Source organism: Alligator mississippiensis, chromosome 12, assembly GCF_030867095.1.
Source record: "Alligator mississippiensis isolate rAllMis1 chromosome 12, rAllMis1, whole genome shotgun sequence".
In the NCBI taxonomy this organism is placed as follows: Eukaryota; Metazoa; Chordata; order Crocodylia; family Alligatoridae; genus Alligator; species Alligator mississippiensis.
Genome location: NC_081835.1, coordinates 4,087,449 through 4,101,778, shown reverse-complemented (window position 1 = coordinate 4,101,778; position 14,330 = coordinate 4,087,449). Strand labels below are relative to the sequence as shown.

General features: G+C 45.4%; 1 long non-coding RNA gene across 1 annotated transcript in view; it reads left to right on the top strand.

Moving 5' to 3' along the window:
- Positions 1–486: 486 nt before the first annotated feature.
- Positions 487–14,330, top strand: part of LOC132244516 (uncharacterized) — a 152,532-nt gene continuing 138,688 nt past the window's right edge. The window contains exon 1 of the long non-coding RNA XR_009456072.1: positions 487–645. This is a non-coding gene — a long non-coding RNA (uncharacterized LOC132244516). The remainder of the gene's footprint in view (positions 646–14,330) is intronic.

Below are 14,330 nucleotides of genomic sequence, written 5' to 3'. Positions count from 1 at the left end.
GCAACCGCTGTCATTCCCAGGTTGCAAAAGGAGGCTGGTGCAGGCTGACAAAAAGCTTGCTGGGGGCAGGTGCTCAGATCATGCATGAGGAAATGTTCTCCATTTATGAAAGAGACAGGGTGCCAGGGTCTTTTTGATGGGGCTATGTCCTATAGGGGTCTTTATGCTATTAACTGAGTTCACAAGCAAGAATTCCCATTCCTTAGGGAACTCTAGCAAACTTTTGTGCCATTTTGGAACGAAAAGCAGAATTTACAATATTTTTACAGAAGGGAAATGCCTTTTTTTAGGGGGGGGGGAGGAACAGTTGGGGGGAGGGGTTGGATAATTTTGAGATTGGGTTTGAGCGCCCAAGATCTGAGGTCCTCTGCACTTCTGTGCTTCCCTGGTTGTTGCAGGGTGCTAAAGTAAGCCTCCTCTTTTAAGATCAAAAGCAGCTTGCTATAGCGAGCTCCACAGCTGCAAGAGCAGGCTAATGAGCTAATGAGGGAACTAGCTAACACCTGCACCTGGTCAGCTGAGCAGAAGGAGACAAGGCCTGGACACACACAGGCAAGCCCCAGGGTTGGGGCTGGCTGGAGTTAGTTCTCTGCCAGCAGCCAGGGGGAAGGAGCTCTTGCAGAAAAAGCTATTTGAAGCTGCCAGGTAAGACTGGGCTCGAGGAGCTCCCAAAGCACCTGGGTCTGGGAGGCACACATTGCTGAGGGAGACGCTTGCCTTCTTCAAGGGGCAGAGTGTGGCCTCCGGTCTCATTGTTATGCTTATATTGCAGCCTAGGGCCTCGTATTTACGTTGTGATTTGAAGCGGTGGGCTGGGATAAGGCTAATTGGGGAGGAGGAGGCCTCATTGGGGCGCACTACCACGTAGAGCCCCAGCGCCCATGAGGGTATAACCGAGACGGCTGGAGAGGGCACGGCTACAGGGGCCAAGGACCCAGTAACAACAGGAGGCCGAGCTACACCGACGCCTCATCAAAAGGGACAATGTTTAAATAGCACCTGCGAGGCATGGGGCATGGTAAAGGAGAGGTTTTGGAGCCACGCGTCTAGCCCATAAGGTTTGTCTCGCGAGGCATCTACTTTGGCTTTTATTTTTCCTGAGGGGAAAGTCTTTCGATGGCAAGTCATGTCCAAATCACAGTGTCTAAAAGCCTACTGCCAAAGCATGAGGGGAAAATGAGGCAGGGGCTTCATCTTTGTAGCAGACCTGGTAAACTGCCGTGGAGCATTTCAGCCCCTCCTGAATCATGTAACTTGGATCATTGGAGAAAGGCAGAGGACTAGGTCCATCCCGTGTGACCCCTTGTCACATACTGGCCGACTTTCCCAAAGGAGCATTTTTATCTCCCTACAAGTTTGGGGGGGGGGGGGGCTGTTTTCCACTTTACTTTTATCTAAAGTAATTATGCTTTAAAAATGTGATGACTAACTCTGCAGCACTCTCCTGCTGCTAAAGTTGGATAATTATAGATAGAGATAATGTGTTTTTAATTTCATATCTTTATTAAGTTGCTAGTAGGTAAATGTATAGAAGATTATTTAATAAAGCAATTTGGAAATTTCCCAAAGCAAGCTTTTAGCAGGGTGCTTTGACTGTGTGCGAAGAGTGCAGCCTGAGTGTTTATAAAGAGGCTGAAGAGGAGGTTAGATGGGGAAGTAAAATGAGATTGTCGGTGGCGATGCTCCGCTTCAGCGGGTTGGGGGAAGGGTGATGCTCTTGGCGCTACGATGCACAGCTGGGACCCTGGGCTCGGTTTTAGCTCCACCACCGACTTCTGTGTGACCTTGGGAAAGTCTTTTGATTTTGCTTTCTTAATGCTGCAGCTGTAAAATGAGAGGAACTCTTCCATTCGGCACCTCAGCCGCTTGCATAGCCCCTTTTCAGGGCAGGAATTGAGTCTCGCTATGGGTATGTCCACACACGACGCTCTGCCCATCTGCTCCACGTTTGCGGGCCTCAACCCCAGAAGTGAGGCAGTGGGGATGCATTCAGTGGGGCAGGGGGGATGACCCTGGCATTGCCCTCAAGACCTGGGTTTGCCATGTCCTGGGGATCAGTGGTGTGGGAAGCCTCAACACTGTCCTTACACCTCATCTCCTGGGCTGTTGTACATGAAGTAGGAATGGGTGAGCTGAAGCAAGACTCAGGTCTCTGCTTTCATAGCCTAGACCTATGCAATGTGTCTCTAGCGTGCAGCTGAGCTGTCCCAAGCCTTGAATCAGAATTAACCTCTTGGTCCATTGCTTTCCATTAGCCCAGGTGGGGAGTTGGCTCAGCCCTTTGCTTGATGCCACTTACTTTTGCCATTCCCCGGGCCTTGCTCTGCCAAGCTTCTGCCTCTTGCCTGGCCCCTTCCTGACGAGGTGGCAGCAGCTCCCTCTTTCCCTGCACGCTGTGGGGCAGGTAGCCTTCTCCGTGGACTCAGCTGGGTCACCTCGCATCTGTACCTCGCACCGAGCCAGGACTTGGCTGCCTCTATCTGTAATCTGCTGCATTGTGATCATCCACTTTCTGCCTAGGCCTTTCCCCAGTACTGAATGCAGAATTGTCCGTCAGTAATTACCGTCTTTTGGGGGAAGGGAGACTGCAGCATAGTCCTCCAGCTCCCTGGCATCCCTTTGATTTCCCATATTGTCCCAAAAAAACTCAATACTCTCAGTCGATACCATCTTCAGCCCCTTGCCTCTGCAGACATCACCTGGTTACTCGTTAGTCTCCAGCTCCTCAATTCCTTACGTCCTTCTCCGTTTTCGGCCTGGCCCCGTGCCACTTTCCTCACCTTGCGGAAATATCATGCGTCGTGCCGAGGTCTTTGTCAGAGGGCCTGCAGCTTGCTCCCCCCCCCCCCCCCCCCCCCCGCCTCTGCCGGGGGGTTATTCTTGTTGTTTTTAATTCATCACTTCTTTGAATGCAACTTCCCACTTGAGCACCGGCTAGGGACGCTGCCTAGGACTGCTGCCTGAATTAAATTTTAAAACAGTATAATGGATGTACGCGGCAAAAACCTGAACGCTAGTGAATGCAGAATGTGTGTATTTTTTGGGGGCTCTCGCTAGACACTTGACGAGGGCAGCATCTTTCATCATCTTTCCTCGGGATGCGCAGACAAGTACTGATAGCGTGGGCTATTATTAGAGCCTTGAGAAGCCGAGGTCCTTTATTCCTGTTTACGCCTCGTGCCCGAAATATATGATAACAAATTCGATCTGTCCATTTAATGAATGCTCAGCTAGAAGCAGGGCGAGCTGGCAGGGAGGGGAGAAGATGACATTTGACTCAACAAATTGGAAAGTTATGATAAAAGGTGACGAATGGTATAAAAATGCCGACGCGAGGCTTGCCGGGGGAGCTGGGGGCTTCCCGTGCAGCTGGGAAATGTGTGGTGTATAGAAATGCTGCTCCACATTGCCGGCATTGGGCGAACCGTCAGTCTTTTATGAGTCTCTCCCTTTAGAAAAGCTGAGCCGCAAACCTGTTGAAGGAGCAGCGCTCGGTTGCTCTTCAGCAACGTTTTCTTTGTTCTCCAAATACATGGGAAGAGCCCTGCCCCTGGCATGGGAGGCTAGCAGGATCTGTTTGAAATTTTAAACCCATCATGCTTGACTCTGCTTGATCAGGGTTCCTGTGCTGGGAAAAAGGGGTGCTCTGGGTGGGGAGCGGAAATGCAGTGAGAAATCAGAGAGAGTAAGAAGGCAGCAAGTGTAGATAGCAAGACTCAAGCAGGGGTGGGAAAGGAGCAGGGAGAGGGCAAGAAAATTAAATATAGTATATATGTGTGGGCATGTATTAGTCACCCAACTTGTAAGGGTCAGATCTGCTCCTCAAGCTTTTCTTGCAGCTTGAATTTTTTTTTTAATTTGAATCCTTTCTTGCAACAAAAAATGTGCGTGTGTTTACGGCAGAGAAGATAAAGACCTTGGACTGTATTTCAGACGTAAGGACCTCAGTGATGAGACATTTGCAGGCCCTGTTCACCTGTTGCACACCCAGGAAAAAATGGCACCAGTGCAAAAATACAGCTCTTAGGTAAAAGGGTCGTGTTCAACTTCAGTGGCTTGAGCTAGATGATTAGATACACGCCAGATTATACTAGGGTCAAAGCTGTATAAGGCTTAGCTGATCCCAGATAAATGTCCTTATCCTACAGGGTGCTCAGTTTGCACTGGTCAGTGCCTCCCAGGATGGAGCAAAGGAAGTTTGCAATGCCTTGTGCCCGAGGAGGAGTTAAGATTACAGAAAGCAACGCTGCATTGCTTCCAGCCACTCCTGCAGCATAAACAGCCTCTTTCATCACTATTCAAAAGCATTCATACCTGCTTAACTCATTGGATCACAACCGGATGGCTGACAACATATAATAGAGGTCAAGAACGATTGTATTGCTTGGTCTTCACTTCAGTGACCAAGCGCTGACTGGTATAGACGAGGCATACTTATAAGATTATAATGGTAATTTGTGAGCCTTTGCTTGAAGCATCACAATTGAGTCTGTTGTATGAGTGAAGCTGGTGGCTGCTATCCAAGCCTTTGATAAATCACTTTATTGCTGACCTAATGAGTTCTTCATGACACGAAGATTTCTGCAGTGGCTCGTTCAACAAGCTATTTTCTATACCAATGGTCAGGGCTGAAAAAGTGGTCCCGCACACCCAAAAATCGGGAAGCGTGCTGCTTCCCTGAGATTAATTTGAGACTTGATTGGTCTAGCTGGTGAACACCAGATGTTCTTCCTTTTTTTTTTTTTTTTTTTTTTACACAAAAGGCCAGGCTGTGGCTTAATTTATCTCCACCTCATTAGCTGCTGAAGTCACTAGGGTGCCACCCTATTTGAAATAATTGATGAGATTAATTTCTCGGCTTTTCTGGATAAAATGTGTCATATTTTCCCTTAATCACAGACTCCTTCTTTTCCTGTAGAAAGCTTAACCCTAATTTCAAGAATCCCTTCACTGTAACAATATCTGTTTCTATTAAAGAGGGAAAATGACAGCAAAATAGGCTCTAAGAGCGTTAAAACCATAGGGTTAGACCGCAGGTCAGCTAGTCCAACCGCTCACGCGGATGCTGGATTTGCTGGTCCTGGCCCAGCCTAAACAGGCAACTATCCATCTTCTTCTTGAAAACCTCTGGAGGAGATAATTTTGACAGCTTCTCCAGGCTGAGAGCTGCGCTTCCCTGCAAGACCTGCATTGTTTGGAAGCTGCTAATTCCTCATCTAGAAGCAAATTCCAGTCCAGGGCTAAGTCTGGACGCCACATTGGGGACTTCAGGTAGGACTCGACTTACTGTTATCGGTACGGGACTTGTACTTGGATGATGTTACAGATCCCAAGCTGTGCAGCAGACCCTTTTACCAATAAAGGTAGAACATTACCAAAAGTTGGTCTGATTCCCACCCATTTATATTCTCAGCTCTGCATCACTGAGAGACTAACTGTAGGTCTGTTATTTTTTAAGCATACTAAGAAGGTGTTTTTTGGAAGATGAGCAAAATGGTCACAACCGGAAACGAGCAGTCAGTGTCTGAATTCAGGTCAATGCTAGTAAAATTGAATTGTTTAAATGCGGAGTGGGGGGAACAATGTAGCCATTGCATACAAAAATAGAAATCAAATACTGGGAGAGCCTTAGGTAGCACATGGTTCATGGCCTTGAGCTACTATTATTCATAAGTGTCATAATTGCTTAAAGCCATTGCTTCACATCAGGATATGGAGATCATTTAGGCTGCAATAAAACAGCTATAACTTGGAAACTGTTAGTACTACATTTTTAGAGGTAGGTAGCTTTTTCCCATGTTCTCTGCTGCTAACCCAGGCTGGATACATTTTTTAGTTTTTGGTCTATGGACATGGTGGTAAATAGAGTTCTCCGTTTTCCACCACATCTATACCCCCCTCTCCAAAAAAAAAACCCCCAAAAAACACTATTTTTTTCAGTGTTAGCAATTTTTCCAGGTCAAATTTATTCTTATTGCATTGTTACTCCTGGAGTACTGTGTCAAAGCCAGAGTTGGTGCAACTTTTACAGGTTTGGATCTGAAATAATTAAAATGAAACCCTTCTTCTGGGGTCTTCATGTCAATCTAGGTAACACTGGGCTACCTTGAATTCTCAGATCCTACCATGGTCATTTTTTCCCCACTCCCTGGCAGACTGTATAGTGTGTGCTTTCCCTTCACTGATTTGCCTGGGGTAAAAATGTAATGTGCTGCTCTGAAATTTCTAGGAGCTGTCAGCAGCTGCAATGCATTTTATTTAAACACAGGTTTAAAAATGATGAGTTAAGCAAAGCACATGACTGTATATTAGTCTTCATGCAATGCTCAACTCTCTGCAGTACGTTAACCTGTTGCTCTTCCAGGTGACCAGCTAGTTTACACAAAGAAACAAATGCTTTATTATCCAGAATAGTGAGGAATGACTGCATTTTTGTCCCTGGATGCATGCATGCAGCTCGAATTGGAGTGAAGGGGAGTTGCATGCCCAAAACCTCATCATGCAGCCAGCAAATGCTGGCTAAGCACCTTGGATGTTTCATTTTTTTTCCTGCATCTCAGGTCCAAATTGTTTCTCTTGCTCATGCAGAATTCCCTTGACTGAAGGGGATGAGGATTTGTGCACGGTGATGGCCAAGATTTGGGTCTTTGACAAGTGTTTTTGTTGGTCGCCCTCCGAGAAATTTCCCTGTGCTGAGCTGTCTGCATGAATCTTAAACGATTTAGTTCTTGGTTCAAATAAAGGGTGATAGTCTGAATAAAGAACTGAGCAGTGAATCATTTGCCAAGCAGGAGGCAGTGTCTGCTGACTGCTGTGGTTGCTAGTACACTATGTCGGTGGTATTTTTATTTCTATGCATTCAGACAACTGCAGCCTGCTATTTAGGTAGATGGGAGCTGTGATAATTGCTCTGAACTAAGCACATCCTTTTCCTTTTCTTTACTCTGGTTCCTCCTCACCAGGTCCTCTGGTTTGTCTCGCCCACCTGTTGAATCCTTTAGGCTGCTATGTCTTGGAGCAGGGATTGCTGCCTTGTGTACATATATTTATACAGCACCCAACACCATTAGGAAGTGCCACAAGGGAAATGGTGAATAATGATGATATAGATTCCAAGCCTGATCCTCAGCTGCTGTAATTCAACATGACGCCATTGACTTGTGACCCAAAACATGCCAATGAATTATGTTGTCAAGGGTGATTAATGCTGTGAAAATAAAAAATCACTGGTTGCAGTTTCAACTCGAGGGATTTAAAATAGTCTCCTACTTGCTGTCAGTAAGGAAGTATACAGATTACTTTTTACATCCCATACAGTAATAGGCATCCAATTGCTTATAAAAGCTTTATAATAACCACCACTTTAGAAAGTTTGCTCCACAAACCAGTCTCAACAAAACATTCATTCTGCCTTGTCTCCATTTTCATTGTTATGTGAACAGTCTGGTTTAAGTACTTGTCTAAACAAAAGTTTATTGATGTTGCAGGCTGGCCGGGAGGCTGATGGGGTTTTTTTTTTAACAGGCAAAGCAATCTGTAAAGACAAATCGCTAGATCTCATATTGCTCTTTATGCATATGCAAAATAAAATTGCATTTAATTCATCTTTTTGGTTTTTTCTTTCCATGGGTTGGTTTCTTTTTCCCCCCTCCTTCTTCTGCATTTTAACTCTGTAGTAGCTGAAAGCAACATTAATCAGAGCTGTACACTTGTATTTTCATAATCACATGTTGGCTGGCTTATTAGAATATATGAGACTGTTTGTTAGGTTCAGTGTGTTGGAAGAAGAAGGATGTGCAATATTAATCGATGGCAGTGGGATTCAAATAGCTAACTTAGTTGTCTATTGAAAATCCCAGCCTGTGTGTTCAGAAAAACGTACCGTGGTTTCTGGTTGCTGTATCGTTGTGCTAATGGATAGCTGTGCGGTGCTTTCAGCTCATGCCATCTCTTCAGTGTATTAGTAAGAGGATCTCCTTTGTTTGTTCTTTTTTGTTTGAAATTGCTGTAGACACGACTAGTCCAGAAAGCATCCTCAGAGTCTCTCTTCCCCAGCAGCGAACGCTGGAGCTAGCAAATTATGTACCTCCTGCAAATAGATCTTGGTTTCATCCCAGGTGTGACTTGCATTAGTGACCAAACTCTTGACTTTATGGTCAACATAAATTGTGTAGACCAGATCCTTGAGTAGTGGTCACTGGCATGGCTCTTGATTTCAATGAGAGTCTGAAGCCCTGCTTTTCTCAAGTATTGACTCTCATATACATTAGCGCGGAAGGGTCTCCAAAGTGAGATCTGATCCGGTTACAACCCTTGTAAGCTACAGGACACACAAAGCACAGGATGCTGTTTGCCTTCTGTGCAATCCATGTTTTCTTGCTACTGGCTCCATTTTCCTAACCATTTTACACGCCTCCTTTTTGAGTCTCGCAGCCATTGCAGGGGTCTTCGTAAGGGTGTATCGTATCCCATCCAAACAATGGGACTCGTCTCGAAAACTGAGCATTTCCCCGTTTAATGACTTCATTGTACCATTTAAAGACTTGGGTGCATATCAGTACCTCGCCCTAGCAATGTTGCTGCCAAAATGTTCTTTGCAGGCTTTACCGTGCAGGAGAGAGATTTTCCCTTTGTGGTTGTATAGAAATATAGATTAATAGAGAATGAGGGTTGAAGGGATCTCAAGAGGTCGCATCTAGTCCAACCCCCTGCTCTAAACAGGACCAGCCCCAACTACAGCATCCCAGCCATGCTTTGTCTAGCTGGGTCTTCAAAACCTCCAAGGATGGAGATGCCATCCTCTCTGGGTAACCTGCTCCAGTGCTTCACCACCACATGTTGCATCATTTCCACTCCAAAGCTCTTCTTCTATGCAATCCTATCTAACGAGATACTTGATTGAAAAAATTGCAGGGAAGGATGGTTTTGTTCAATGTGTCATTTCAGTGCGAGTCTATTGGATGCCTAACTCTGGCAGAGGTTTCCTTTATATCACCTTAGGCAAGTCACTGCATCTCTGCTCTGCTTTGAAAACACGGGAATCCAGTCGAATCCATTTCCCATAGAGGATGCACAGAGGAGAGGTTAGCTGCTGCCAGCCAATCCCACCTTGGGCCAGTAAAGATAGTCTCCAGTTCTGATTAGTTTACTTTTTTTTTCTTTAATTGGGGCTTATTTGACTAAAATGCATTGAAATGTCCTCATTTTCCATGAAAAATGTCACTTTTCATGGCTTTTTCCTCCCACTTTGAAATTTGACAAATGCCTCTCTTGCAATTCAAAATTCCTTGTCCAGCTCTAGTACTAAAGAAGTCACCATTTTCAAAGAAACCATAACATTGCCTTTTGCTTCTTTCCCACCCCCTCCCTGCTTGTGTCTCTTGCTATCAGGCTGACAGATGAAAATCAAAATCTGTCATTCACTAGTTGCTGTAATTAGGAAGCTGTAAGGAGAGCGAGTGCAGTTATTTATCTTCAGATCACGATAATTATTTCCTCCTTTCTGTAACTCGGCGGAAAAATTTGCTGCGGTAACATAGGAGCTTGAACTCTCCTCTGGAAGTGACTTCAGCTGATGGATGAAACAGATGCATGTAATTGAGATTTTTTTTTTTTTTCTTGCAACTGCGGAGTAGTGGGAAAGTCTTTAATATGCTGAGAACTGCAGTCTTTGGTGTGCATGCCGTGAAATCACACACGTCCGCTCAAATCCTTTACACTTTTTTTGAGGAAAGTGAAGTTACAGGTTTTTGAATTTGCCTTTTAAGTCGAGGCTCTCAGAAGTCTGTGCAAAGACTCCCATCGGCTTCAATGATCATCGGGTTTGGTGTTGAACGGCATACCGTTGGTATGCTCTGGTGTTTGTGGGGTTTGTGTGTGTGTTTCCTAATTATTCAAAATCAGTGAGAGTATCACCATAGTCTGTCTTAGGACAATTTCAGAGCTTATCTGCCTGTCATCTTAATGATGGACTTTTTGCTTTTTGTTTCCCCTTTCCTCCTGGGAGATGTTGGTCTGTGGCTCTTCATAAAATCCCTTTAGAGCGAAGTAGCCCAATACTTGTCCAGTGTAAATCCACTAGAGTTATATTTATTCACCCTCTGGTCCTTTCAGTCTTTAAGATGATATTCCAGGCTGACAATTTCCTAGTGCCGTGTTTGCACGTGTAGGTGCATGGGGATGCAAACCGGTTTTAATTTTGCGGCGTTCAACTTCTCCACTTCTTTCCTCATCTCATTACGAGTGAGATGTACAATCGGGCTCCTAACTCAGCCCCTTTACACGCGTGAAATACGTGGGATCAGGTGTTTATGAAAGGGATTTTTACGTTGGAGACGGCACGAGCATTTCCCATCCGTGTCTTGTCTGTTGTCGGTCTGCCTTAGCTCCGTAAATATTCATCCTGGTGTTCTTGTTTACACATAGGATGAGAAAGTGTTTTTCCTCCGTACAAGTCGTCCTGAATGAAGCTACAATAAAAATGAGGCATATAAGCCATCAGAGACATAGCTACAGGCAAGCAGCAAAGTGGGCTTAGTGACCTTGATGTGCATACTGTAGTTGTTATGGCAACAGCAAAGTGAAATCACTGTTGCTAAGGCACACAGAAATAAAGCAATCTCCATCCCTTAGTGGTCATTGTTCTCCAGTAACTTAATTCCAAGCCTGCTGCAAGTGGAAATGCAAAATGAGTCAGCAAATAAATCCAAAGTACTTAAGTTAAATGCTAATGAGTATTTTTGCTGTGTCCTCCAACCCCTACAGCAATACCGTTGAAAGGACTTGGGTTAAAGTACTGGATATTTCCCAGAGACGTGTCTTAAGAGTGAGGCTGTATCACCAGGCAAGCCGTGATACGTGCAATGCACTGTGACTTGGAAATATGTCTCTGAGATGCAGTTTTTCTCTCTTCCCTTCTTGTGCCAAAGGGGTAATTTGCTACTGGCCTGGACAATGAGCAAATTATGATAGTGCTCCCAGCAGTGTCCCAGGTACATCTGGTCAGCGAGTAGGGCGATGAAACATTTCCACCCATCAACCCATTCCAGAGGACCGTAAGGAGGTGATAAAAGCTCTCTTCCATTCGATGGGACTGGGCTGAGCTGGAATAAAACCCTAATTGTTGATATTCTCAGCAAATTGAAAATCCAAAAAACGTGGTTGCAGGTTGATCCAAATGTTTTGTTTCAGCAAAATCAGGAAGTTGCATTTTGATCCTCAGCTTTGTTCTGTGTTTGAAATTTTTAACACGATTATAGGAACTACGGAAAGATCATTGTTTCAAACCAAAGCATGTTTCATTGGGGGGGGGGAGTCTGCACTCGCTGCTCTGAATTTTTTAAATGCATCCTAAACGAAACTGTTTGTAATGTTGATGCATATTGGCAACGTGTCTCGGTATTGCCGAATATGCATGTTTTGTTACATTTTCCTAGCCCTGCAAGTTGTCTAAAATCACAACGTAGTACCAAACGGACACACCATCTTTTGCTGTTTGTGAATAGTCTGTGTGTTAATCAGATTGAGATTATCTCAGTCTTGGTTGTTTCAAAATACTTTCTGTGAATGGTCAGACATTTACTATGAGTCCTGGACATGTCAGTTATTTCCCATCCCATATGCTGGGCGATAGCATCAGTGGCCTTTGCCTTAAAACTAACCTCACTATTTATTGGGAGGACTGTTTACAGAGGTGCTGCAGAATGTGACTGGCCTTCTAGCCATGTATATGGCCTTCCATGCCATTTTTCCCCATTATACTTAAGTTTGGTTCAGATATCTAATGTTAACGTAAAGTTTCTGGTCATAACCATAGAATAAGAGAATCCTAGAAAATTTGGGCTGGAAGGGACCTCAGGAGATCACATCTAGTCCAACCCCTGCTCAAAGCAGGACCAGCCCCAGCTACATCATCCCAGCCAAGGCTTTGTCTAGCTGGACCTTAAAAACCGCCGAGGATGGAGATCCTCTCTGGGTAACCCCTTTCAGTGCTTCACCACCCTCCTAGTGAGAAGGTTTCTCCTAATATCCAACCCAACCTCCCTTGCTGCAACTGGAGCCCATTGCTCCTTGTCCTGTCATCTGCCCCCACTGAGACCAGCCCAGCTCCATCCTCTTCGCAACCCCCTGCAGGGAGGTGAAGGCTGCTATTCAATCCCCCTCGGTCTTCTCTTCTCCAGACTAAATCAGCCCACTTCCCTCAGCCTCTCCTCACCAGTCACGTCCTTCAGCCCCCAGCCATTTTTGTTGTCCATCGCTGGACTCCCTCCAACTTGTCCACATTGTATAGCAGGGACCCAAAACTGGACACACGACTCCAGATGTGATCTCACCAGTTCATGAAGAGCGAATGCAACTGAAAGCTGAAGTCCATTCCATTGCATAAATGAATATTTGCAGCCACATTGCTACCTTTTTTATGTAATCCCATAAATCTGTGCCTTAGTTGAGAGAAAAAGAATCTGATCTTCCTAACTAAATTACATCCCCCCACACACACGTCCATACGCACTCTGTTACAGTACGAGCCTGAGAGATATTGCAGTAACATTATTGAAAACTCTGCTGTTTTGTACCGTAACTGTAGATTCTCAAATCCTTGTAAATCCTCATTTCATTTCCAGAAGGGCCAGTTGTGAATATACACTGCATTCGCTTGCTCTGACCTCTATTGCTCTGGAAAGAGCTGCAGCATTAGCAGGTAAAAATCATCCTGTGTCTGCTCCAGTGACAGACTGATTGCTCGTCAAACTGAACAGCACGCTGTGCAGTCTGAGGTTTTCCAGCAGTGTGAATGTGCATCTCTATTGCCAGGCTTGTGCACAGGGGCCTGAAAGGGAGCAATTAAATATCCTGGTAAAGTGCTTGTTCAATTCAGATGTTTAGGCCACTTGAGGGCATGGAACAGATTCTGGTTTTACTCACGTTGGTATAAATCAGCAAGGACCTTTGCTGATGTCAGTGGAGCTGCTTGAACCAGAGTTGATAGGAGGTCGGGTAAAATCAAGTCCATGGGAACCTCGCTCCCATCATACATAAGATATGGCTCTCAAGGTGCAATCTGTATATGGGACATGCCCATAGCCATTGAGGGCATGGCAGAGCTGCAGGTGCAGCGGATGGTGATGGCATTTATTAATGCTCCCCAGGATCCATTGCTGGCTTTGAGATCGGGTGTTAAAAAAGTAATTCCTCCCGGGTTTAGTTGTACTACAGGAGAGCATTGAAGGCTTCATGGCTATGCTGGATTAAGGCTGTTGTACGGCCCCTAATACTGAGTTCAGTTTGGTAACTAGGAGCTCACTGGGGTGAAAGGTGTCCTGGCTTCGAGGACTACAGGAATGCATTTCCAGTTATTTTTGGTACAGGATTAATAGCCATTCGGGTCAAACACTCATAGGTTGAAGTTCCCAGAGCCCTCATCCCGCAAGCCCTTGTTCCTCTCTACTTATACAGTATTTGGAGATGTTGGTCCTCACACCAGGAAGAAAGCCTGACTCTAGGATCCAGATTTGTGTGAACACATCCCTTTTCCCTGGAGAAACGTGGTGGAGATCCCTTCATAGAGAGCCTGGGAAGCAATGCTGCGGGTGATGGAGTGCACCAAAACCTCTGGGATTGTGCTGCACGACATGCTGACGGGGGTCAGACTAGAGAGTATTCATTTATTAAATAGAAGTCATGGATGGGAAATGAGGTGCAATGGGTAGGGCATTGGACTGGGAGAGAAATAGGTTTTCTGCTAGCCTCTGCCATTGGCCTGCCACTGCAGCTCCAGGCAAGTCTCACTGGGCTCCTGCAGATGTGCAGGGAGCCTACTCTGATGCCCTGGAAATCCAGCGAGTTGGAGCAGACTTGATTAATCAAGATTAATTGCTACCGGAGCATGGATATTGCCACACTTTGGGCACCTTTTGCATCATGCATTCACGTCCCTGTGCTGAAAAAGTGGCAGCGGGGCACTTTGAACCAAAACACATTCGATGAGCTTTAAGTTCAAAGCGCCCTGCTGCCATTTTGCAGAGTGGGGGCGCTCATACTCATGATGTGCAGGCACTTTTAATTAGGGTGGCTTACTAATTAAAGTGCCCTATGCCACATCCTGGACCACGTGTAAAAATGCTCATTGCCCCTATTTTCCTTCCCACCCGTTTCCTTTTCTGTGTAGACTGCTGAGTCTTTAGAGACTTGTGCAGAAAAGGACCTGGGGGTTAAAGTCGACAATAAGCTGAATATGAGCCAGCAGTGTGCCCTTCTTGCCAAGAAAACTATAGCATAGTAGGCTGCATTGGTAGGAGCGTTGCCAGCAAGTCAAGGACAGTAATTCTTCC